Below are 24,695 nucleotides of genomic sequence, written 5' to 3'. Positions count from 1 at the left end.
TCGTGAGGTGATGTTGCAGCTGTACAGGACATTGTTAAGGTCACATTTGGAGTACTGTGAGCAGTTCTGGTCGCCTCATTTTAGGAAAGATGTGGAAGCTTTGGAGAGGGTGCAGAGGAGATTTACCAGGATGTTGCCTGGAATGGAGAATAGGTCGTACGAGGAAAGGTTGAGAATGCTAGACCGTTTCTCATTGGAATGGTGAAGTATAAGGGGTGACTTGATAGAGGTTTATAAGATGATCAGGAGAATAGATAGAGTAGACAGTCAGAGACTTTTTCCTCGGGTACAACAGAGTGTTACAAGGGAACATAAATTTAAGGAAGGGGGAGGGGGGATGTCAGGGGTAGGTTGTTTACCCAGAGAGCGGTGGGGACATGGAATGCGCTGCCTGTGGGAGTGGCAGAGTCAGAATCATTGGTGACTTTTAAGCGGCAATTGGATAGATATATGGATAGGTGCTTAAGCTAGGACAAATGTTCGGCACAACATCGTAGACCGAAGGGCCTGTTCTGTGCTGTATTGTTCCAGGTTCTATGTTCTATATTCTAAGACTGTGAGAAACAGATTTTAATCAACAAGGTATTCAAAGTTTATGTGCTATTGCAGGAACGTGAATCTGAGGATTATCAGATCAACTGTAATCTCACTGAATGGTGAGAGCAGACTGCACAGGTTGAATTGACGACTTCTGCTCTTGCATCTTATTATCTTTCCTTTCTGGACTTTCAATTGCTTCTGTTTTTCCTTTATCAGTGAATTTACCGGGCATTAGATGAAGAAGATTTACAGTGCGAAGGCTTAAAACCAAATATCACTTCAGCATCTGATGGTGTTGCCCAGTTGATTGTTGCCTGAATATGATTCGCTTTTGAACATGACAGGGAAAAGCATCATTCACAGTGTGCGGAAGCTGTACACGTGTTGTACGTGTGGGCAGGGTTTCACCAGATAATCTGCCGAGTCCGAACATAAATACAGTCAGACGAGGGAAAGACCATTCGTCTGTTTCGAGTGTGGGACAGAATTCACTTGATCCACTACGTTGTTATAACAACAGCAAGTCCGCATAGCGGAAATGTCTTTTAAATGCCCTGAACGTGGGAAGCGGCTTAAAATCTCTGAGAATCTGTTGACCCATCAATATGTTGACACTAATGAGAAACGTCATTTGCTCCCAAACTGGGCCTGGATTAAAGTGGTTAATTGGACTCTCTGTGCACGCGCCATCTCACTGTGGGGAGAGGCTGTTCACCTGCACTAGTGTGGAGGAGATTTGATGTGAAATCCAACCTACTGAAACAACAGCAAGTTCACAAGTGAACAAAGTGCCTCGTTTTTACTGTGCTTCATCGTGTGTCAAAGTCTCAACCAAAAGTTTTGGTTTGAATTCCAGCTTACTGTGGAGCTGTTCCAAAGAGTTTAATGTATAGGAAAGGATTAGAAGGATACGGGGCAATGGCAGGGAGATGGGGTTAGTCTGAATGCACATTTTGGTCGGAATGGGCCACTTTGGACCAAAGGGTCTGCCTCTGTGCTTTAGGACTCTATGACTCTAACAACCATTGCTTCTCTCCCACTGAATATCATATTGTACTTTCCCAATTCACTGGAGCGAACTTGACCCTCCACCCTGCAGGCTTCCCTGATGTTTGACAACCATGATCAACATTCGATATTATATGCAGATGCCGTGTAAAATGCAACATATTAATGTCAAATTTCCTGAGAACAAGATTATTAATTAGTCCTTCTGAGCACACATCACCAAATCCAAAATTACCTTGTCTCTAATTTGGATTACAACATACTCCTCCAGCTACCTGATACACACTTCTGTAATTTATTTTTCACAGCATTAGCAGTCACTTAGTTTACGCAGTTTAGATGTAACGTGAGATAATTCAGTATTACTGCAGCACCAACAATGCCAATTTTCCACAGCATAAGATATACAAAATTTGCACGACAATTTTGCACGGCAGAACACACCAATGCTTGTTTCTCATTGCTAAGATCCTCCCAAACCGATTCCGTGGGATCTGAGGGACATGGTCGGTCGCATTATTAGCGACAGACTTCGAGAAGACTTCATTGAGGCTCACCTCGACGCTGAGATGATTTGAAGAAATGTCCACAACGTTTTTTATCGTCGTTCTCTCTGCTCCCTCACACTCTCTGTATATCTGGTATAGCACCTACCCCTGAACAAGGCTTGCGCTCTATCTCCAAATAAAGTTCATGTACTTCCAATCACTGTTGAATTCAGCACCTTCCTTCCATCATTTGGTCTGTCGCCTATGCAATACACCCACACCAATAACACCTTATGGATTCTGCACTGTGGACTGACTCCCTCCAGGCACCTCACCATTCAGCAACACTCCCCCCGTACCACTACCTACAACAGTACGAACAGCTCATTCCCCACTTCCCTTTCTCCCATTCCAGGATAAACAGCCTGGAACAAGACAGAAAGGGCCAAGCCGGGTGGTGGAGTGTCCGATATCCGTTCCCATTCCCCCCCTCTCCACGCCATGTTGGTAGGACCTCTGCACGAGCCGGAGAGGACCGAGTGAATCGTATGGAAATTCTGTAATATTCACCTCCTACCAACTGAGTAAGAAGCAATGTTTTGTGGAGGGCAATTCTCACTTTAACTGCTCTGTCTTTTCCGCTATTTCTTTCCCTCCCAAAACAACAAATATCTCATTGCAGAAAGATGGAGACACAGAAATACTTAGAGACATATGTAAACACCACAATATACTAACATTCACAGCACATGCAATGAGATGGATCCGCACACATGTAGAGGCATACAGAGGCATACACAGTCACACACAAACAGATAAAACGCAGAGGCTAATACACGAAGGAACAAATGTATACACACAAATACACAGACACACAAACACATGAACAAACACACACGCACACATGCAGATACACAGAAACGCAGGCACTTGTGTCTATAAACGAGAGATAGATAGGTTTTTGATGACTAAGGGTACCAAGGGTTACCGAGAGATGTCACGAGAATGATGTTGAGAAACCTCTCAGCCAATATTAAATGACATTCAGATTCGATGGGCCGAATTGCCTAATTCTGCTCCTTTTTTTTAATGCTCGTGTGGTTTTATGCTATCTGGTATTCTCTTCCTGGGACAGGAGCAGAGAATGAGTTTAATACATATTTGATTGGAAAGAGTCAGTGGTAATATTGGACAGGTTTAGGGGGCTGTATAAGTCTATTCCGAATTATTCTGTCCTTATGTTTCAAAAAAGGTGACAATTTGTTGTTAGTTTAACACAGTTTTAAAATAATGGGTCCTGCAATGAAATAAGGATGTTCCTTTCCCTTTCGTGTTGTGCTGTCTGTGGTACCCTTTTCCTCAGGGAGCAGTAAAGACGTGTTTTTTTAAGATATTCAAGGCTGACCTCGCGTGATCTTTCCTGGACAGGAGAGTCAATGTTTATTGGGAACAGACCAGAGATAGATGGTCAGAGCATTCGGATAAGCCATGAGCATTCTGAATGGTGCAGCCGAATGGCCAACTTCTGCTCCGATCCATTCAGTTAGTCTGCAGATGTAGCAAGTGGTATGAAATGATATTGTTTCAGGGAAAGGTTAGCGGGTTTAATCGTAGCAATGTTTTACTGCATCTGGACAGCGAGACTGCAAATACAGGAGGTCAGAGTCGAAAAGTGTTGCCCTGGAAAAACACAGCAGGTCAGGCAGCATCCGAGGAGCAGGGAAGTCAATGCTTCGGGCATAAGCCCTTCAGCAGGAATGTCCCCGAAACATTCCAATGGGCCTTTTGATAAGAAGCATTATCATTTTCGGTATTGGATGCGAAATCTTTTTGAACCATACACGATTTTGTGAAAAATTCGCTGGACACATATTTTATCTTGTTAGGGTGTTTGAAACTACAGAATAAATGTTAAGAATAAAATGTGTTGATTGATAAAAATGCATAGGCGTGTACTGCACCTTTTAAAGAGAGTAAAAGTTGGCAAGGACTTAACAAACACAGAGCCTGCTGATATTTTTTTAAAAGTAACATTTGACTGAAAGAAACAGTTGAGCTGAGTGCTATGGTATACAACAAATTCGATTTAGGCCAATCAGTTTAACTTACGCCCCAAGAAACCAAAATCCAAACGAATTTGAATTTTAATGCTATAAAACCAACGAGACAATCTGGTGTTTTGTGGTATAAAATCGGGCATTTTGAACAGTTAGCCAGGGCGGCAAAAAGCACTAATAAATGCAGACTGCCTTCAGAATCGCTCTTTGAAAGGTACCTGTTTCTATGAAATCTGTGCAGTTGAAGACCGAAGAAAAGACCCGGGAAAACCTACAGATGAAGATTCCCAGGAAAATGGACATAACTCGCTGGGGGTTTTGAAGTTCTTTTTTTTTTGTAAATCTTAATCGGGTGGTTTTATTGGATCAGTACATTGCTGTAGAGTGGGAAGTAGATAAACTGATCAGACCAGGATGAGTCCAGTGTAGAAAGTTGTTGTTTAATGTTCTCTTTTTTCTCTTGGAGTTAAAGAAGAAACTATTATTGCTTTCTATAGATAGTGGAATTTGGTCGTTCTTTGTCACTCACACTTTTACAGACTATGAGGCGAAGTGATTTTTTTCTGTGTGTCTGGTTTAAATTAGCAGAAGGGCTTCGCACTTTGTCGTAACATTGATTTTTCTGCAGATATAATGAAGACATCAACCGATTTCTTAAAATTATGCAGACACAGGTAAACATACCATGAAATTATGCAGCTGGGATTTTGTTTTTATTTTGCTCAGAAAAGGCACTGTGTTTAACAGCAGTAATGATGCACTTGTATATAGGATCTTATCATCCATTGCAGAGAATTTTCAAAGAAACCACACGTGGTCCTTTTTGGTGTTCAGTTGGCATTATTGCATATTTTAACACAGAGAGGGATAAAAATGTTACCTGCCACAGAAGTAGCAGCCTAGTGCCCCCCTCTCTCATTTTCTTCCACCTGACAAGAGAAACAAATCCTGCGTCATCTTTACCAATCGTGCAGGTTTCCTGATGAAAGATTCTTTGGCATCTTTCCGCTATCTGATGTAAAGTGAATTGAACCACATCCAACTGTTCCGGGGAGATAGCCCATTACAAGCAGCTTGTGTGAGTGAAAGAACTTCAGAGGACAGAATAACATTTGGGACATTCTGTCATCTTTCCATTTGTTAAGAGTTCAGCTATTAAAGAACTCTGGAAAGCTTTCATTTTTTTTGTTTTGTCTTAAAAGGTGTGTGTTCATGTGTGCATGCAGCAGCACGTTTGTGTGTTTATCACATTTTTCTAGAAGATGAGCCAGGCTGACACTTATATCATTGGCCTTATCACTGAACTTTGAAATTTCTTGTAACCGGTGGAGAAGTGTGACTGCAAAAGGAATCAGTGACCCTGTAACATTGGTTGGAACACGAATGAGAAATTGTGAAAGAGCTGTAAAAGTGGGAATTCCCTTTCGCAGAAGTATGTGATGTCTAGGTGTTTGTATTGAACAGAGAAAGGAATGAATGGAAACCGTGCATACAGAAAAGTGCTGCTAAGACCACAACCAGATCAGCTACGAACTTAGTACCTGGTACAGCAGTGGCAAAGTGGTTTATGACCCATTCCTGCTCCTCACTCAAATGTTCCAATGTTCTATTCATCTCTGCACAGGAGCAGATGGAGGCAACTTGCGCCAAATACCTGGTCCACAGTAACATAGGATATCATTCAGTTCCACCAGACTGACACACACAGTATGGTGTGGGTTGGAAAATGTCATTGGGTAATACAAACTGGGTTCGAAAGACGCCTCTGGTCTCTTTACAGAGTGTATCCGTTCTGCAACCTGTGGTTCATTTTTTGGTCATGTAGTGGACCCAGATTCACTGTGAATACAACCCATAGACATCACTCAGAGATGATACACAAAATAATTTGCGCTCTCTGACTGCAACATTCAGGAAAATTACAACCATTAACTTTCCAGATACAGGATATGAGAACATAAGGAACAGGATGAGTTAATTCGGCCAGTTAATCCTGCTGTGCCATTGTGTACCATGATGGCAGATCCACTGTTGGTAACAATTCTATTCAATTCCCAATTCTTCACACCCTTCAACTAAATGATAGTGGGCAACAACCAATCCACCTCCACTGTTACTACTTTCAGTGATCTAGATCCCCGAACTCTCTCATCCAGATAGTTCCTGACATTCATTTCCCTCTGTGAGAAGAAAACGCTCCCCACACAGACAAAATGACCTAATGATGAGTTCAAAAGAGGTGAACACAGTATCCCAGCTGAGAGTGGCAGACCCTGACATCAAGGCCGGAGTTGACTCCGTATGCTATCAAGGAACGCTGACTAAATTAAATTTAGTGGGCATCAGCCACAATACCTCTTCTGGTTGGGGTCATCCATAGCACAACGCAAGATATGCGTGGTTTGTGGACATCAATCCTTTCAGTTCCAGGGCATCACTTCAAGAGATCCTCAGGGGAGCTTCCTTAGCACAAACAGCTCCAGCTGCTGCATCAATCCTTTCCACCACCTTAAGATCAGAAGTTGTGATGGTCACTTAAGATCAGACAATATTCATAACATTTTGTCCACTGTCAGCTCCTGAACCAGTCTGTGTCCATATGCAGCAAGACCCAGACAACATTCAGGCTTGTGCTGTTAAAGTGTCGGTAACATTCATAATATAGCATGACCAGAAACTGCATATTTCCACAGTTAAATGAGGAGCTCATTCAGCATCTCAATGTGGTTGCACCCGGATATGAGGAAGCAATTCAGGCCATCGAAACGAATGAACAAGAAGAGGGACAAACCATTCAACCCTTCTGCCTGTTCCACAAGAAAAGAAGCAGTCTCGGCAGTGAATCTAACTGCTAAACAGGAACGTGAAAAGTCCAATCAGACCTTTGAACGTGTTCCATGCGACCAGGACGAGAACATTCATCCCCTCAAAGGCTTTTGCAGAAACAGGAGGACGTCATTGATGCTCCAACGTGACAAATCAAAGGAGCAGAGACTGCACTCAGAGATGGCTCCCTGATGTTCCTCGTAGCCCCATTGCATGTTGAACGTGTGACATTTTAACAGTTTCCTGGCATGGAGGAGAGAAGCCAAATATTGTTTGTGAAGTCTCAAGGAGGCATCTTCCCCCTCGGAGAAGCCAGACCCATGTTCTCCATCGAGGACAGAAGCTGCCAGATGTTGTCACATTCATCTAAACTGTTCATGCCCGTTTGTATATTTTTTACATGTTCATTACATCAACCTACTTTTCCACATGTTTTAGTGTCAGCTGAAAATGTGGCTGTAGTGTTTTCTCTCCTATCATCCAAGTAATACAATGGATGTATATATTTGGGTCATGTGGTCTGAACTCTATGCAACCCCAAAAGTTGCCAACCACAAACGAAATAACTATTCCATCTCTCTGCATTTTCTTGGCTCACCGGCCCTCTATCCAGGTGAATAACCTACTCCCAAACCCATATCCTCTTATTTTACAGCTTAATATTTTGTGCAGCGTTTAATCAATGCCTTTCCAAAGTCCAGGTATGTTTTTTCTCCAGGATCTCTATTGGCTACTTTGCTTGTTATATCTTTATAGTATTCGAGCAAACAAATGCTTAATAAAATGCTGATTCTGATGTATTCTGGTTTTACTTGACAAATCCGCTGTTGATAATTAATTAATTATGGAGTTTCACAATTTCCCTTAATTCCCAACAGTTGGCTCACAAACTTTTATTGACAAGTGAAGGTGATTATCCTAATTCCTAACTTTTCTGTACACTCTATGTTCCCTTTCCATGTTCCTCTGTAAAGGTACAAAGCTTTAAAAGATCTGCTCCAATCGCTGTGTAATAGGCATGAGTGTCTGAATGGATTCTCTCAGTTCCTGACTGAGAGAATGGACTGAATGTCCCCATGGTGTTCCTACATTATAGTCTCGGTGGCCGGAATGTCCTGATTTACAGATTCAAAATCTGCTTCTCCTCCTCCTGATAATACATCAGAAGCCTGAGGGATTGTGGAATTTTCCTGTTGCTGTGCAACATTTTGAGGGGCTGAAAGGTCTCTTCATATTCTTTCACAACAGGCTCGAGATACTGAACAATGACCTCCTGCATTCCTGAAATGGGATCGAAGGAGTGATTTGTCTTCTATTCCCATACAGCAGACTCATGAGTGAATTACCTCCACCTTTCCGAAACAAGTCTCAAATCATTTGATCTCCTTCTTTAATTCTCGTGCTGAATGTCCTCCTGTTATTCTAGTGGACCAATCTCTTTCAGTTCCTGTGTTAGAGACTTGAGGAGGCTAAATGGACTGATCCTGTTGCTGCATAACAGGATACTGGTGCCTCATGGCTTACTCTGCGTGCAGTGTTATAGACTCGAGGGGATGATTGGCCTCCTCCTTTATCTGCATATAAGGATTCAGGGGCTGAATAACCTTGTCCTGTTCTGGTGTAACAGGTTCCAAGTCCTGAATACCCTTCTGCTGTTCCTGTTACAGGCTGGAGAAATGGAATTGGCTGTGACATTGGCTTCTGTTGCTGACCCTTTCTGGTGTTCTACTTAAAACTAAGACTAGAGTTTCCATTCTTGTAAACTCTAATGCATATTTGATCAATGTGATATTCCTTTCCATGTAAGTTAACTGCAGGAATCAGTTGGAGGCAGCATCTCTGATCTGCTTCCAATATAGCAATATCCTTTCTTCAGTGAGGAGACTAAGTCTGTGCACACTACTCCAGATGTGATCTGATTAAGATCCTGTCCAGCATCAGCAAGACTTTACTAGTCTGCTGTAAAGTTCCCACCCAGGTTAGAGCAGATTCAGCTGTCTGGGGGAATGCATAACATTGTTGAAAGATCATTGTCCTTCTCTACTCCACCAGCATACCGGGAGATCTAGTGGAAATGTCATAATAACACTTGAGAAGAATGAATAACGTGACGAGATTATCTCAATGTCCAAATAGGCTTCACAAAATACCTCAGCTGAATCTACCATTAATCTCCCAAGCGATGGCCACATCACTCAGATTCCACAGAATCTAGTAAGGTGAAGCTCAGAAACAGCAAGAAGAAGCAAAGATTGATGGAAGTTATATGTCAAAGTGAAAGTTGCAATACAAATGTTGGGTATGTTATAAAACAGGAAATTATATATCCAGGTTTGTGGGTACCGCAGTAATAATGAACAGTTTCAAGCTATATCTAAACTGTGGTAACCTACGTGAATAATAATGCTGGGAAAATGGATTTCATTAGCGTATTTGAAATGGTTTCCTTTAACAGTATGTTAAGCACTGAGTTAGAGGTGAGGCTATTTTGAAATTGATGTTATGTGATCAGAAGAGCCAATTGAAAACCCTGCTGAAAAGGAGGTTTCGGGAATAGTAATTATAATTTATTGAATTTTATACGACGTCTGAATACAAACAGTTGTTTTTGAAATTGTAGTTATAAAGTCATGCAATTCACGAAAGTATGAGGGGAAAATTAGCTTCAGTGAATTGGAGATGTACATGAAAAAGATTTACTGTAAGACAGACAATGGTTGTTGTTTAAATAAACACTTTAAAATGTACAATACACACAGACGGCAGAGGGAACCCATAGGCATAGCCTTCTTTAACCAACATATAAATTGTCAGAGCTATACAAATGTATGGTTAGGCTAAGATGGAATATTGTGTGTAGTTCTGGGAGCCATATTACAGAAAGGATGTGATTGTATTGGAGGGTGTACAGAGGAGAATCACCAGGATGCTCCCTACGATGGAGCATATCATCTATGGAGAGAGGTTTGATAAGCTCCAGTTGTTTACTTTGGAGCAGAAAGGATGATGGAGAGGTGATTCAGCAAGATGTAATTACGACGGAGATTTTCAGAAATATTTTTGCTGTAGACACAAGCCTAGTGTGCAAAATCAAATCTTATGCGATTGTGCCAAATATTTGGACATGATTACAGAATGGGGCAGCTGGCAGGAAAGTTTCTGATTTTAATTTTATGACCAGTTGTATTTTCTAGGATAAATACAATAATATACAGTGAAAAGCTTTCACTTGTTGCCACATAGTGATACCATTTTGAATAATTGAAGACAATGTAATAAACAGAGGATATAACTTGAAGAGAGTTGATGTGTTGTGAGCCAGCTCCTCACCACCGACCACTCCTGCAAGCCATCCCCTCCATGACAGCTTCATCCCCATCTACACCATACCCCAACAACATCGAAGTTGCTGATCCTCAGGCACGATGTTTGCCACTCGGCAGATACTCCTCAATCACCGGCTCATTGTCCCATGTGCCATCCCGTTCCAATGTCAGAAACATGTCTATTACTAGTGGGGCCCAGCTCTATGATGTTGCCATGATACCCTTCCACTAACCGTTTCATCACCACCAGTGCAGGACCCAATCAGCAACAAATCTCCAATCCTCAGCAATCTCCGTTTGCTGCTGAGGCCTATCTCACCTTCTACTGATGTAGCAGCTGCCAATTCAAGGTCCTGTACTTGCTCCGGAATAGTAAGTAAGGACTCACTCTCCTCCGCACTGCGCTCAGATTGAGGTCCAAATTCTGTGTCCAGCTTGAGGTCAGTAGGGTACAGAGAGAAAAGTGGGGGCGAAAATAAGAAAAAAGGAAGCAGGTCAGAGTGTACAAGCTCCAGCAAAGCAGCCCTTGGACCTGAAACATTGGCATAAAAGGATCGTTTTATTGGCGACGAAGGCTCGTGGAGTATCTGAGGAATATGTCCTTGGGTCCCAGCTATTCCCAAATATCTCAAATATTTGTTTGACGTAATCAATTGCAATATATCTCAGTCTGCTATGGTAGAAATGCATTGAGGAGATTCTCGGTCATGATGAGAACGTGGAAGGCTCAATGTGTTTAATGACCCACTCCTTTCCTGATGTTTCTGTGCAGTATGTGGGAAAGCTCTTTAAATGTTGTCACATGGTCTCAGATGTTAGGAAGGAGGTCTCTGCAGTGTCGACATGACTGTGTTTCCCATTCCCTTTTCTGATAACGAGGCTGGTGACGGATGTTCTGTAATTGAGTGTCTTGCTTGGCCGTTTCCGAGACTATTGAAAAGATCATCACATGTCTGTGTGCCTGGAGTCACTTTTCGGCCACAAAAGGAAAGCACGGGAGATCCACTTCCTGAAAGTATGTTGGGGACGGAGATCTAAGTTTACAACCAACATTGGACACAAGGTAACTATTACTGGCACCAGATTTTAGATGCCAATATTTTTAACTTTGTTTTTAACTTCCACCAGCTGCCAGAGCATTACCCTGGTCTGGATTAGTAATCCAGTGACATTTCCACAACAGCACCATCTCCACATGGGGACCTGTCGGAAACCACTCTGAGCAGGATATAACTCCCACCAATTTGACTGTCATGATGGAATTGAGGAGGTGATATTTGTCATACTGTAATTAATCTCCTCTTAAGGGAATTGTCATAGTAATTTTCCACATTTCTAGACAGATGTCAGAATTGGAACTGTAATGAAACAACTTCCCCAAGGACACGGCTTGTTGTACATTGCCTGTGTCATATCTACTGTGTTCATATGTTTCCTCATGTCACATAAAGTGAATCAGATTGTTTAGAAACTGCCATCTGTGGTTCTGTGGGCATTCTGACGAGGTGAGGAGGATCATGGACACAACACTTCTGGCTGAGTATGGAGTAGACACTACATCCTTATTATTTGTACTGATCCTAACTGTTCCATTAGTTAGGATGGGGGCATGTGTAAAATCCTCACCTGAAGTGAGTTGCTTAAACCGTTTATGACTGGATGTGGCAGGACTGCAGAGCGTCGATCTGATCAGACAGCCTTGGAATCATTCCCACTCGGCAGGTGTTAGTTCCACTGTTTGGAATGCAACCAGCCTTATGATTTGCCATCAGTTTTAGGGGTACACATGGTTCTGACCCTGGCATTTTTACCCACACTCGTCACTGAACCATAGATCAGCTTGATGGTAATGGTAGAATGACGGATGATCACGGTCAAAAACTTACAGATTATGTTTAAATATAATTCTGCTTCTGTTGTTGCTGCTGTCTACAGCACCACATGGAATACACAGTTTGAGCTATAATATCTCCAATACAGTTCTGCTACCTGTCCCCCAGTTCACACTGAGACGCCTTCACCCATCAGCCTCTACTCAGTGACCTGCTCTGGTTTCTGATGTGGTAACACTTCCGTTTTTTTTTATTCTCGTTCAGCTGCAGGTCCATGGTATCACACTTACAAATTGTCTCATTCCCCAACACCCCTTAACATGTTCATCTGAATGCTTTCCCTTCTAGTATGTGCTACATTCTGTGTTTAGAGTGAATGCATTCCTCCCTCTGTTTCTCTCCCTGACTAAGACAGTAAGAGCTCTGTAGTGCCAGTGATACCAGGTTTACGTCATTTCAGAAGCAATGAATTTGTGGATCTTGTGTTATCTTTCACTTCCCGGTATGTAGCTCTCGAGGTTGGACAGGAAGTTTTAGCAACGTTGACATATGTCTTTGAAACGTGTTGAAAAACAGAAATTGCTGGAGAAGTTAAGCACTTCTGGCAGTATTAGTGGAGTGAAAGTAGAGTTAATCATTGGGTCCAGTCATCAATCTTCAAGGCTCAGTTTTTTTTTGTTCTGTTTTCAGATTTCCACTATCCACAGTTATTTGTTTAATTGAAAATGTGTTTTGTTCATTTCTGGAGAAACACAGCAGATCTGGCAGCATCTGTAGAGACAGACAAACAGAGTTTTTTTTAGATTAGATTACTAGATTAGATTAGATTAGAAGTAATCTAATCTAATCTAATTAGATTGTGAAGGGAGGAAATGGGTTCCTGAATTAAGTTCAAGATAAACGATTCACAAGCAGGGCAAGTCCATTGGGAGAGCAGGAATGCATGAAGATTGGAGAACATGCATAATGGGATCAGGCTGTCGAAGTATGGAATTGAATATTAACTCCTTCAGGCTGTAACCTACTAAAATGTAAAGTGAGGTGTTACTCGAGCTTGGGTTGTCCTTCATTGGACCATTGCAGCAGCCCAGGACCAAAATATTAGCATTAGACCAACGTAGGTTACTGAAATGGGAAACAATGAGAGGGTAAGGGCTCTTCTTACAGACAGAATGGGAGTGTTCCTCAGTGCAGTCTCTGGTTGGTCTCCCCAATGTAAAGGAGATTGCATTGTGAGCAGCAATGAAAAGAAATTGGATTGAACGAGTACAAGTGAAATGCTGCTCCATCTGGAATGTGTGTGTTGGGTTGTTAAGGAATGAGGAAAGAGTCAGCGATCTTTTCAAATGTCCAAAATTATTTCTTCTTACGTGTTGACGACATAGTTCCACAATTTGGAGACAGTAAGTACTACAGGTGTGGGAGGCCAGAGTTAATAAAATTGGAGCTGGAGAAACACAGCAGACCAGACAGAATCAGATGAGCAACAAAGGCAATATTTATATCTTCGACCTTACATCAAGACTGACGAGAGGGAGGGGAGCTCAGAAATGGAGTGATGGGATATGGAAGGGCGAAGGGTAGGTATGATGGTGGTAGGTACATACAGGTATGAGGTTACTGTGATTGGTCAGTGGGAAGGCTGGAGCGGATATATGAGTGAGAAGATGGACAGGTGGATCTGGTCAGGGAGAAGGGACATGGGATAAGGCTACAGACGGACGGAAATTTAGCTGCTGCAGTCAATATTGAGGGTGGGAATTCGGGTTGGTTCTTGCGTGCACAGCACTGAAGCTGTTTCAGCAGTACCTGATCCTGCACCTCCCCCTCACCCCCCGCCCCCCACCCCAGCTCGTCTCCAACGCCCGATGTGGTCTCCTCTTTATCAGGTAGAGGAAAAGGGAGACTCAGGGAAATATTCATGGAGCATCTGCTGTTTGCACGCTTTAACCAACCTAACATCCAGTTGCCATCCATTTCATTCACTTCCCCACCATGCTCATCTGTCAACAGGTCCATCTTTGGCCTCCTCCACTGTCAGATCGAGGCCAAACAGAAACTGGGGAACACAACCTGATATTTCAGCTGGAGAACTTACAGCTCAATGGTCTCAATATTGATTTCACCGGCTTCAAAATCTCCCCACCTACAGCCTTATTTCATGTTCCACCTTCCCTGACCTGACCTAAGCTGTTCATCTTCCCAATCATATATCACTTGCACCCTTCCCACTGCTCAATCACAATATCCCCTACTTTCATTCCCTATCGCCATCTCACCTACCCTTCTCCCAGCCCCACGCCCCTCTCTCTATTTACTTCCCGGATCCCGTCCCCCGCCACAATCCTGATGAAGTCTTTCAGCCTGAAACGTTGACGTTCCTGTTCCTAGGATGCTGTCTGACCTGCTGTGTCTTTTCAGCTTCATATGTATTGGCTACATAGTTGCACTTTGAGAGCTTAGCAGCAACAGATTTTATTGTGCTCTTTCTACTTTTTTTAGTCTGTTTACTGACAAGCTGATATCGACATTATCATTCCAGGGTCAAGGAAACAGTATCTTTGACACTAATGCTCCTGTCTGCTTCGAACTGATTTCCTTTGTTTCAACCGTACTTTCAAGTCCGCTGTTCGCAATGGCATTGAAAATTTAACTCTTGTTATGCTGTAGCTTATTCGCACCATGAACAATATACTGCACAACTTCCTTGTTCTTATACTCCACACATCTATTCATAAACCCAATGATCCATTAAGTCCTTCTACACAACAGTTTCAACTTGCCTGACCATTTATAACTTCCTGTCTTCTATGTGTCTCTCTCCTTGAATGGGGTGATTACAGTTACCAGTCCTCCCTCACTCCAAAGTATCATGAAAGATCGCCAGCAATGCCTCCACAATCACCTTTGATATCTCTTTAGAACTACGAGGTGTAGTCCAAGTGGTTTCGGTTATTGATCCAACTTCACCTTTCCCAGCACCTTCTTCTTACTGGTGGTCACTCTACTTACCTCTATCCCTTCACTCTCTGGAAGTTCTGACATTTTGCTGGTGTCTTCCACCGTGAAGACTGATGCAAAGTACCTATTCAATTCCTCTTTGCTTCCTATAACTATTCAAACCTCATTTTGCAACAGTACTTTATTTATTATTCACTCCGTCTTCCCCTTCTTATATACCTAAAAATCTCTTGTAATATTCTTTTACATGATTAACAATCGTAATATTATATTTCACCCGCTCCTCCCATTTGCTGTTATTAGCTATCCGTGCTGGAATTTGTAGGTTTCGTAATCCTTTGGATTCCCAATAATCTTCACCACATTGTGTGCATTGTCTTTTGTTTTTATGCTCTCCCTGAGTTCGTCTTCTGCTGAATATCGTTCTTCTTACCTGGGATGAATTTCTGATGTGCTGCTGAAGTATCTCCAGAAACCCCTGTCTTGCTGCTTCACAATCTTCCCGTGCTCAGCTCCCCTCCCAACTAACTCTGGCTAACTCCTCCCTCATATCTTTTAGTTACATTACTCAACTATAAGACATCTCATCAAGAAGTGGGCAATAGATGTAAACTGAAGGAGGGATGATTGAAACATGGGACACGAAGAACGATTGGAGGATTTATTAACTAGATCAAAAGAGAGCGCGAGATAGACAGAGAGAGAGAATATAGACGTGGAGATGTAAAAATAGAGAATTCCACATGATTGATGGAAGTAGATGCACTTCTGTATTTGACAATTCCTGTGTGTTGTGGTCTTTTGTACAGTGTATGTGCAACAGATTAATATGTTGCAATGTTTGGCCCTGTGCCAGAACTTTTATCTCTATCAATATGACAGGCAACAGTTGTTTACAGAACCCAGCAGGCTAATGTATATGTTTCCCGGTAGAAAATTGATTAACTGAAATAAATTGGAAGATCAGAAGCAGGAATGTATAACATACATCCTGATAAAATTAGAGATTAGGTCTGGGAATGCAAGGAAGGGGCAGGAGGCAGAGGGGACGTTGAGAGAAGGGGAACATAACATCTCAGCTGAAAATTAAATAACATATTAATGTTTTATAAATTTTGTACATCGCATGCATCATTTTTGTTATCTATGTCTCTCTTGTTCATTCTGAATATGGGGCACACATATGAACAGTCTTATCTATCTACACACACACACACACACACACACACACACACACACACACACACACACACACACACACACACACACACACACACACACACACACACACACACACACACACACACACACACACCAATCATTTTTCGGCCATTCCATTTCAAATTATCCTGTTTTGTTGACATTGTCACTTGCCATTCTTCCTTCCGAATATATTCCGTTTCTTTCTCTGCATTTTATTATATTCTGTCTGTCAAGAAGACACTGGGGACTGGGGGGATGTCAGTTTACTTCTCATAAGTCTCCATAGTCACTATCTTCTATCCCTTTCTGTTTCTTCGCCGATGAAAAATACATACTGTGTCTGACCCTTGACTCCCAATCAACAGGTCATTTTTGTTTAGATTCCCTACAGTATGGAAACAGGCCCTTTGGCCCAACAAGTCCACACCGACCCTCTGAAGAGTAACGCACCCAGACCCATTCCCGTACCCTATATTCAATCCTGACACTATGGGCAATTTAGCATGGTCAATTCACCTAACCTGTACAGCTTTGGACTGTAGGAGGAAACCGGAGCACCCGGAAGAATCCCACGCAGACACGGGGAGAGCGTGCAAACTCCACACAGGCAGTTGCCTAAGGCTGTTCAGTGAACAGAACATTCACTTTTGGGCGAGGGCTGCAACAAATCAAAAAAGGAAAAGGGAGAGAAACTGTGCAATAAGATGTTTGCATCATTATAAACAAATAATTGAATTACATTGTGTAAACGATACTTAACTGATAAGAGGTATGACAGTAAAATCCAGCGAAATCCATATTTCTGGTGTATGTTCAGGTCAGTTGTGCCCAGAGACAGTTTTTATATGGGAAGTTGTTGTGGGGAAGGAGACTTCAGTGTGGTAAAAACATCTCGATTGTCTCTGTGTACTGATGATTATTCAGGCAGGTTACTATCCTATCCTCGCTCTTGTTAGTGTTCCTGGTGAGTTTAACTCTGTCGATTTACTAATCCTCTAACCCGTTGTCAACGTCATCGTTTTCTCTGCTATGTATATTTGTCAAAGATCCAAACTATTGTCTTTGCTTTCAATCACAAACTCCATTTCTATTCCATGAATTTCATATCCTTCGCTTACAAACGTCTGAGGAGAAACAGAAGTGTCCATAACCACGATTACCCCATTTTGTCCTGAGCTGATATATATTTCAATATTCCGTCTACCACAAAACCTGTCCCTCACCACCTTCACAATATCCCCAGTTTTCGGTTCTGCCTCATCGCTGTTTCCACACCTTTCCAGTTACAATTCTCTTCTGGCAACTCTTCTCATTACACATATTTTGATCAAAACGTTTTCTTACCTCGACCTGGACCTACGCCAGGGGATGGTCACAGCTTTGTGTCAACTGTTTCAGTATAACTTGTAACCTCGCACGAGGGAGAACACTATGCTGTCAGTGACCAGGAAGTGACAGTTTATTGAACTGTTTTGATTCTAGAAATTTCTCAGCAGGAGTGGGTGTCACGTCCATCATCTCCCAATTGCAGTGCTCCGATGCATTCACACAGTGAAGGAATCCATCTCTGCCTCCTGCTGAGGCACTGTCTCCACAATGGAAGGTACCGAAAATCTTCCAGAAATACTATGGGACAGACTGACTGGAGAAAATAAGAAACTGTGCTTGATTAGATTTAATAAAGATAACTTAGTCAAAAAACTAATTAAATTAAAGGTTGGCAAGTTACTGCACTAAATCCCAGTGTTTTCAGGGAAGTGGCATTACAGCTAGTGAAAGAGTTAGACAGTCATACAGGACAGAAACAGACCCTTCGCTCCAACCACTCCATGCTGAATATTCCAATTCCAAATTAACTTAGTCCCACCTGCCCGCGCTTGGCCCCTATCCCCCCAACCTTTCCTATTCATGTACTTATCCAAATGTCTTTTAAATGTTGTAATGACAAGAACAAAATATTGATTACCCTTCAAAATTATTTAGATTCAGGAAATTCGGGTTCCTGCAGACTGGAAAGTGGCTATTGTAATCCTAAATATGTAAAACTGGAGTGGGAGGGGAAATAAAAAAAATAAATAAACGGGTACGTTGGTGTCACTCCTGAGGAAAATATTAGAACCTACTGTGAGAAATTTTATAACTCGACACTTGGGAAATCATGGTGTGACTTGGCAGAGTCAGCTTAGATTTAGAATCCGGAAACCATCGTTGAGAAACCTGTGAAGTTTGTGTTAGTTGATGCATCCACAAAAGAGAACTAGTGGGAGAGGTGTATTTGAATTTGCAGAATGTTTTTTACATTGTTGCTAACAAGTGAGCAAAGGAAGTTGGAGTACATTGAAAAGATGCGGACGGGGGCAACTGGATATACCACATGGATTGAGAATTGGTCAGTGGAAGCAATATTGAACTTCTTGTACTTTTATGGACCGAAGGCAGTTACTCATGGAATATCACATGTTTCAGTGTTTGAACCACAATAATTTGCAAGGCATAGAAATGATTTGGATGTGAGAAATAAACAGCATGCATCTCATTTTGTATTGTTTAAATGGTACAAGGTTGAGAAGTGTTGTTTTTCAAAAGGACCTGAATGTCCTTGATCATGAGTCACCAAAAATAGCACCTCCCAGGGTGTTAAGTATTGAACATCTTGTATGGTATGTTGCCCGTCATTGTAATATGATTCAAGTGCATAAGTAAAGCCGTCTTCCTGTATTAGTCGGGCCATTATGAGAGAGTATTTGGGGCACTGTGAACAGGTATGATCTCCTTTGTAAGGCATGATCTCACTAACACAGGCACAGCTCAAACAAGTAACAACAGTCTAATCCATGAGATGATGACACCATGAGGAGACAGTGATGGAACTGAGTATTTAATCTTTAGTGCTATGAGACAAGGAGGGTTGATTACGTTGAAACGTGAGGGTTAGCGACGATCACATATTTGTAAAAGAGACACTGTTTGGGTGAGAAATAATTCACTTATTAGATTTATTGTCACATGTGCCAAACTCCAGTGAAAGCTTTATTTGCAAGCAGTACGGACAGATGACAGCAAGCAAGGGCACACAGATCATAGGGTGAAAAATAAACTTAGACAGAGTAAGGCGTGCAGGTTACAATGCGCAGGACATTCAAAAACACGATTAACATGAAGAAGATCACCATTAATTGGAGTTACAGAGCCCATTCATCAGTCTAATATAGTATTCCTAATACATTATAAGCCACAATGATCTCTCCCCACATTAATGTGCCGTGGGGATGAGGTCCTACAAGAAGAACTTAGGGAGTTAGGAACCAAGTTAAAAAAAAGTAGTATCTCAGAGGTAGTAATCACAGGATAGCTACCAGTGTCAAGTGCTAGTCAAATATTGTGAAAGGGGTCATGAGGTATCCTTAGCGAACAGGATTAAGGAAAACCTTAAAGGATTTTGGTCACATATAAGAAGCAAGAGGGTAGCTAGAGAAAGGGTGGACACACTCAAGGACAAAGCAGGAAAGATATGTTTGGAGGCAGAGAAAATGGGTGAGATTCTTAATGAGTAATTTGCATCGGTATTCACCAAGGAGAGGGGCATGGTAGATGTTGAGGTTAGGTATAGAACTTTGATTACTCTTGCTCAAGTTTGCGTAAGTAGGGAGGAAGTGTTGTGATTTTCAAAAGGCATTAAGAAGGACAAGTCCCCAGGTCTGGATGGGATCTACCCGAGGTTACTGAGCGATGGGAGAGAGGAAATAGCTGAGGCTTTAACATATATATTTGCAGCTTCATTGAACACGGGAGAGGTCCCTGAGGAATGGATAATTGCTAATGGTGTCTCCTTGTTTAAGGGGTAATCCAGGTAATTACAGACCTGTGAGCCTGACGTCAGTGGTAGAGAAGCTACTGGAGAAGATACAGAGGGATAAGGTATATACCCATTTGGAATAAAATAACTTCTCAGTACTAGGTAGCATGGTTTTGTGCAGGTACTGTAATGGCTTACAAACTTAACAGAATTGTTAGAAGAGGTGACAAAGTTGATTGATGAGGGAAGGGATATAGATGTTATACAGATGGACTTTAGTAAGGCGTTTGATAAATTTCTCCAGGGGAAGCTGATGAAGAAGGTGAAGTTGCATGGGTATTCTAGCTAGATAGATAGAGCACTGGTTTGGCAACAGGAGACAAAGAGTAATAATGGAAGGGAGCTTCTCAAAATTTAGATCTTTGACCCTTGCTGGGACCATTGTTTTTTGTGGTATACATAAATGATTTGGAGGAAGATGTAGCTTGTTTCATTAGCAAATTTGCACGTGACACTAAGATTGGTGGAGTAGCAGACAGTTAAGACAACTGTCCATGAATACAGCAGAAGAGAGATAGGTTGGGGAGATGGGCACAGACATGACAGAGGGACTTCAATCTGGACAAATGTGAGGCGACGCCTTTTGGACGATCCAATCCAAGAACGAACCATACAGTAAATAGAAAATTATTGGGGAACATTGATGTACAGAGACATCCAGGTGTTCAGATCCATTGTTCCCTGGAGGTGGCAAGGCAGATCAGTAGGGTGTACGGCATGGTTTTCTTCATTGGACCTGGTATTGAATATAAGAGTTGGCAGGTCATGTTACAGTTGTGTAAGACTTTAGTTCAAACACATTTTGGAATACTGCATGCAGTCTGGTCGCCACACTAGCAAAACGATGTGGATGCTTTGGAGAGGGTGCAGAGGAGGTTCACCAGGATGTTGCCTAGTATGAAAGGTGCCAGCCATGAAGAGAGATTGAACAAATTAGGATTATTTTCATTAGATAGACGGTGGTTGAAGAGGAACCTGATCCTTGGATGGCGAGGGATATTGAGGCTCTGGTAAGGACTGTAAAGAAGGCATAATTTGGGTTTAAGATATCGGGCTTAAGTCAATCCTTAGATGACTACACAAATTGTAGAAGAACCCTTAAGAGGGGAATCAGAAGCCCAAAAAAGGGCATGACATGGACCTCTCAGAAAAGGTGAAAGATAATCTCAAGAGGTTCTCTCCCCATATTAAGAGTAGAAGCGTGGCTCAGGAGAGAATAGGTTACCTTGCTACCTTAAAGCACAAAAAAGTGAATAACTCCCTGGGCAATAACATGTCCATCCTCGGATGTTATGGGAGGCGAGGGAAGAAATTGCAGGGGCCCTTGCACAGATTCTTGCTTCATCGTTTGCCACTGGAGTGGTTCCATTGTTTAAGAAAGGTAGCAAAGACAAGCCAGGGAGCTCTTAGTCAGTAAGCGTAATATCAGTGCTAGGCAAGTTGTGGAGAGGATAATGAGAGACAGGATGAACCAACATTTGGAAATTCAAGGTCTGATTAGAAGTAGTCAGCATGGATTTGTGTGCGGGAAATCATGTCTGACAAATCTTTTGAATTGTTTCAAAGAGATAACCGCGAGAATAGATAAGGGTAGGACAATGGATGATCTGTATACGGACTTCAGTAAGACTATTGACAAGGTCCCATAGGGGCAGGTTAGTCAATGAGTTTAGGTGACATGGGATCAGAGAGAGCTAGCTAATTGGATTCGAAATTGGCTCGATGGTAGGAAGCAGAGAGTGATGGAAGACGATTTTTTCTCAGACTGAAGGCCTATAACTAATGGTGTGCCACAGTTGTCGGTGCTGAGACCTTTGTTATTTGCTATTTACATAAACGTCCTGGATGTGAATGCACAAGGTATGATATGGACCATAAGACATGGGTGCAGAAATTGAAATATTTAGTCCATCGAGTCTGCTCCACTATTCAGTCATGGTTGGTATGTTTCTCAACCTCATTCATCTGTTTTCTTGCCATAGCCCTTGATCCCCTTGACAATCAAGAACCTGTCCATCTTAGTCTTATATATACTCAGTAACTCAATGCCTTCTGTGGCATTGAATTCCATGGATTCCCCAATCTCTGACTGAAGAAATTGCTCTTATCTCCGTTCTAAAAGCTGTTCCTTTTACTCTAAGGCTGTGCCCTCAGGTCCTAGTCTATCTTACCAATGTAAACATCTTCGTAACATCTATCTGTCCAGACTATTCAGTATTCGGTATGTTTCAATTAGATCTCCCATCATCCTTCTAAAATCCATTGAGTATAGATCCAGATTCCTCAAAGATTCCTCATATGTTAAGCTTTTCATTCCTGGGACCATTCTCGTGAAACTCCTCTGAATACGTTCCAAGGCCAATACATCTGTTCTGAGATATGGGGCCCAAAACTGCACAACATACTCCAAGTACTCCCAAGAAGGTTACCACGTTTATGGATGATACAAAGTTAGGAGGTATCGTTGATAGCAATGAATGTAATCAGAAATAATAGAGGGATTTTAATCTGATGGGAAAGTGAGCTGAGGATTGGCAACTGCAATTAAATACAGATAAATCGGAGGTGTTATACTTCAGAAAGTAAAACAAAGATATTGCTTATACAGTAAATAGTCAGGTTCTGAGGAGTGTTGTGAAACAGAGGGACCTCGGACCACAAGTCCATATTTCATTAAAAAACAGCATCACGGGTAGACAGGGAAGTAAAGAAGGTATTTAGTATGCTGGCCTTCATCGTACAAAGCAGTGAATGCAGGATTTGGGACACTATGTTACCATTCTGTAAGTCGTGGTGAGGCCACACTTGGAGTATTGTGTACAGTTTTGGTCACCCTGTTAACCTGAAAAGAGGGCATAGAAGTTTGAAAAGGATGTTGTCAGGACTAATAGCCTAGAGTTATAGGGAAGGGGTTGGCCAATTTCGGATATCATCCCTTGTAATGTAGGAGAATGAAAGGGTGGCGTTCTGGAGATATATAATATCATGAGGGCCATAGATAGGATGAATGCATATAGTCATTTTCCCAGCGATGAGGGATTGAAAACTACAAGGTATAGGTTTAGGGTGAGAGGGGAAAGATTTAAGTAGGACCTGAGGGGCAACTTCTTTATACATAGAGTGTTTTTGAAATGGAATGAGCTGTCAGAAAAAAACTGGTTGAGGCAGGTACAATAGCAACATGCAAAAAAACAATTAAATGCATAGATTCGAAGAGTCCAGCGTGATTTGGTTCAAATGTGGGCATCTGGAATTAGTTGAGTGGGCAGCACAGACCAGTTTGGGCCGAAGGGCCAGTTCCCATGCTCCATCACTCTATGACTCAATGACACTCCATTCAATAGTTTACTATCCTTCTGTGACAAACTTCCCATAACGCATGAAATACTGTTTGTGATGAAAGCTAGCACGTTGACGTCCCCTGTCTGTAACCCGTTGCAGGCTTTCTACCATCACTTGGCATCTTATTCAATGACTATCTTGGTTATGAACACACTGAACTCCAATCCAGTCAGTCACTTCAACTAAAATCATTGACATAGATTGCAAATACTTGATTACCTCATACTGACTCCAGAGGCACTCCACCAATTTTCAAGTTTCCAACCTAAAAACAAATGTTTAAATCCTGTTGTCTATTAACTGAGAGTTTCCCAAGGCTCCCCTGTTTCTGTGTTATGATTTGGAGATGCCGGTGTTGGACTAGGGTGTACAAAGTTAAAAATCACACAACACCAGATTATAGTTCAACAGGTTAAATTGGAAGCACACTAGCTTTTGGAGTGACGCTCCTTCATCAGGGCCTCAACCGGGACCTTGGGTTCATGTCACATTACAGGTGATCACCATTCCACCACACACACACACACACACACACACGCAGATATTCCTACACACAACACTCTCACATACACACGGACACAGGTACACATAGACGCTCATACAGACACCCACACACACCCTTATAGACACACACACTCCCAAATTCACACATGCACCCCCTCACAGACTTAAGACACTCTGCACTCACTACATACGCACACACTTTCTCACACTCACAACCCCCGCCCCAGACAGGCAGACACACACAGACAGACAAAGACCCACATGCACCAATGCACCGATCCTAACTAGCTGAATGGGATATTCCTCTCCCTCTGTTACAGCGTTAAGGGGTTGAGTAAGAGAATAACACATGGATGTGGAGTAGCGGGTGACCATTCAGCCCTTCGAGCCTGTTGCACCATTCAGAATGCTTATTGTTAATGTGAGTGTGGCTGAACATCGCTTTCCTGTCTGTTTTCTTGTTCATCAAAACCAGATGGAAGCTTATCTTGAACGTTTTCAGTAAACCACTCCTCACTGTACATTAGGAATGAGAACACCATGGATCACACAATCCTAAACAGAAAGGCCATCCTTTACCTCAGTCTGAAGTGGCAATGCCTTATTCTCAAAGTCTGTTCACCTCAAACTAATCACAAGTCGTTTGGAATGTAACGCTATAACAATTAGGAAAAGGTATCGAACATGCAACCGCTCAAACCTGACCACCTTTCCATTAACTCTCTTCAAACAAATACCTACCAAATGCAGCC

The sequence above is a fragment of the Chiloscyllium plagiosum genome, unplaced genomic scaffold (assembly GCF_037043375.1).
Source record: "Chiloscyllium plagiosum isolate Xiang-an unplaced genomic scaffold, Cpla_swu_hap1 HiC_scaffold_14, whole genome shotgun sequence".
NCBI classification, from domain to species: Eukaryota; Metazoa; Chordata; class Chondrichthyes; order Orectolobiformes; family Hemiscylliidae; genus Chiloscyllium; species Chiloscyllium plagiosum.
Note: the sequence above shows the minus strand (reverse complement) of the source record.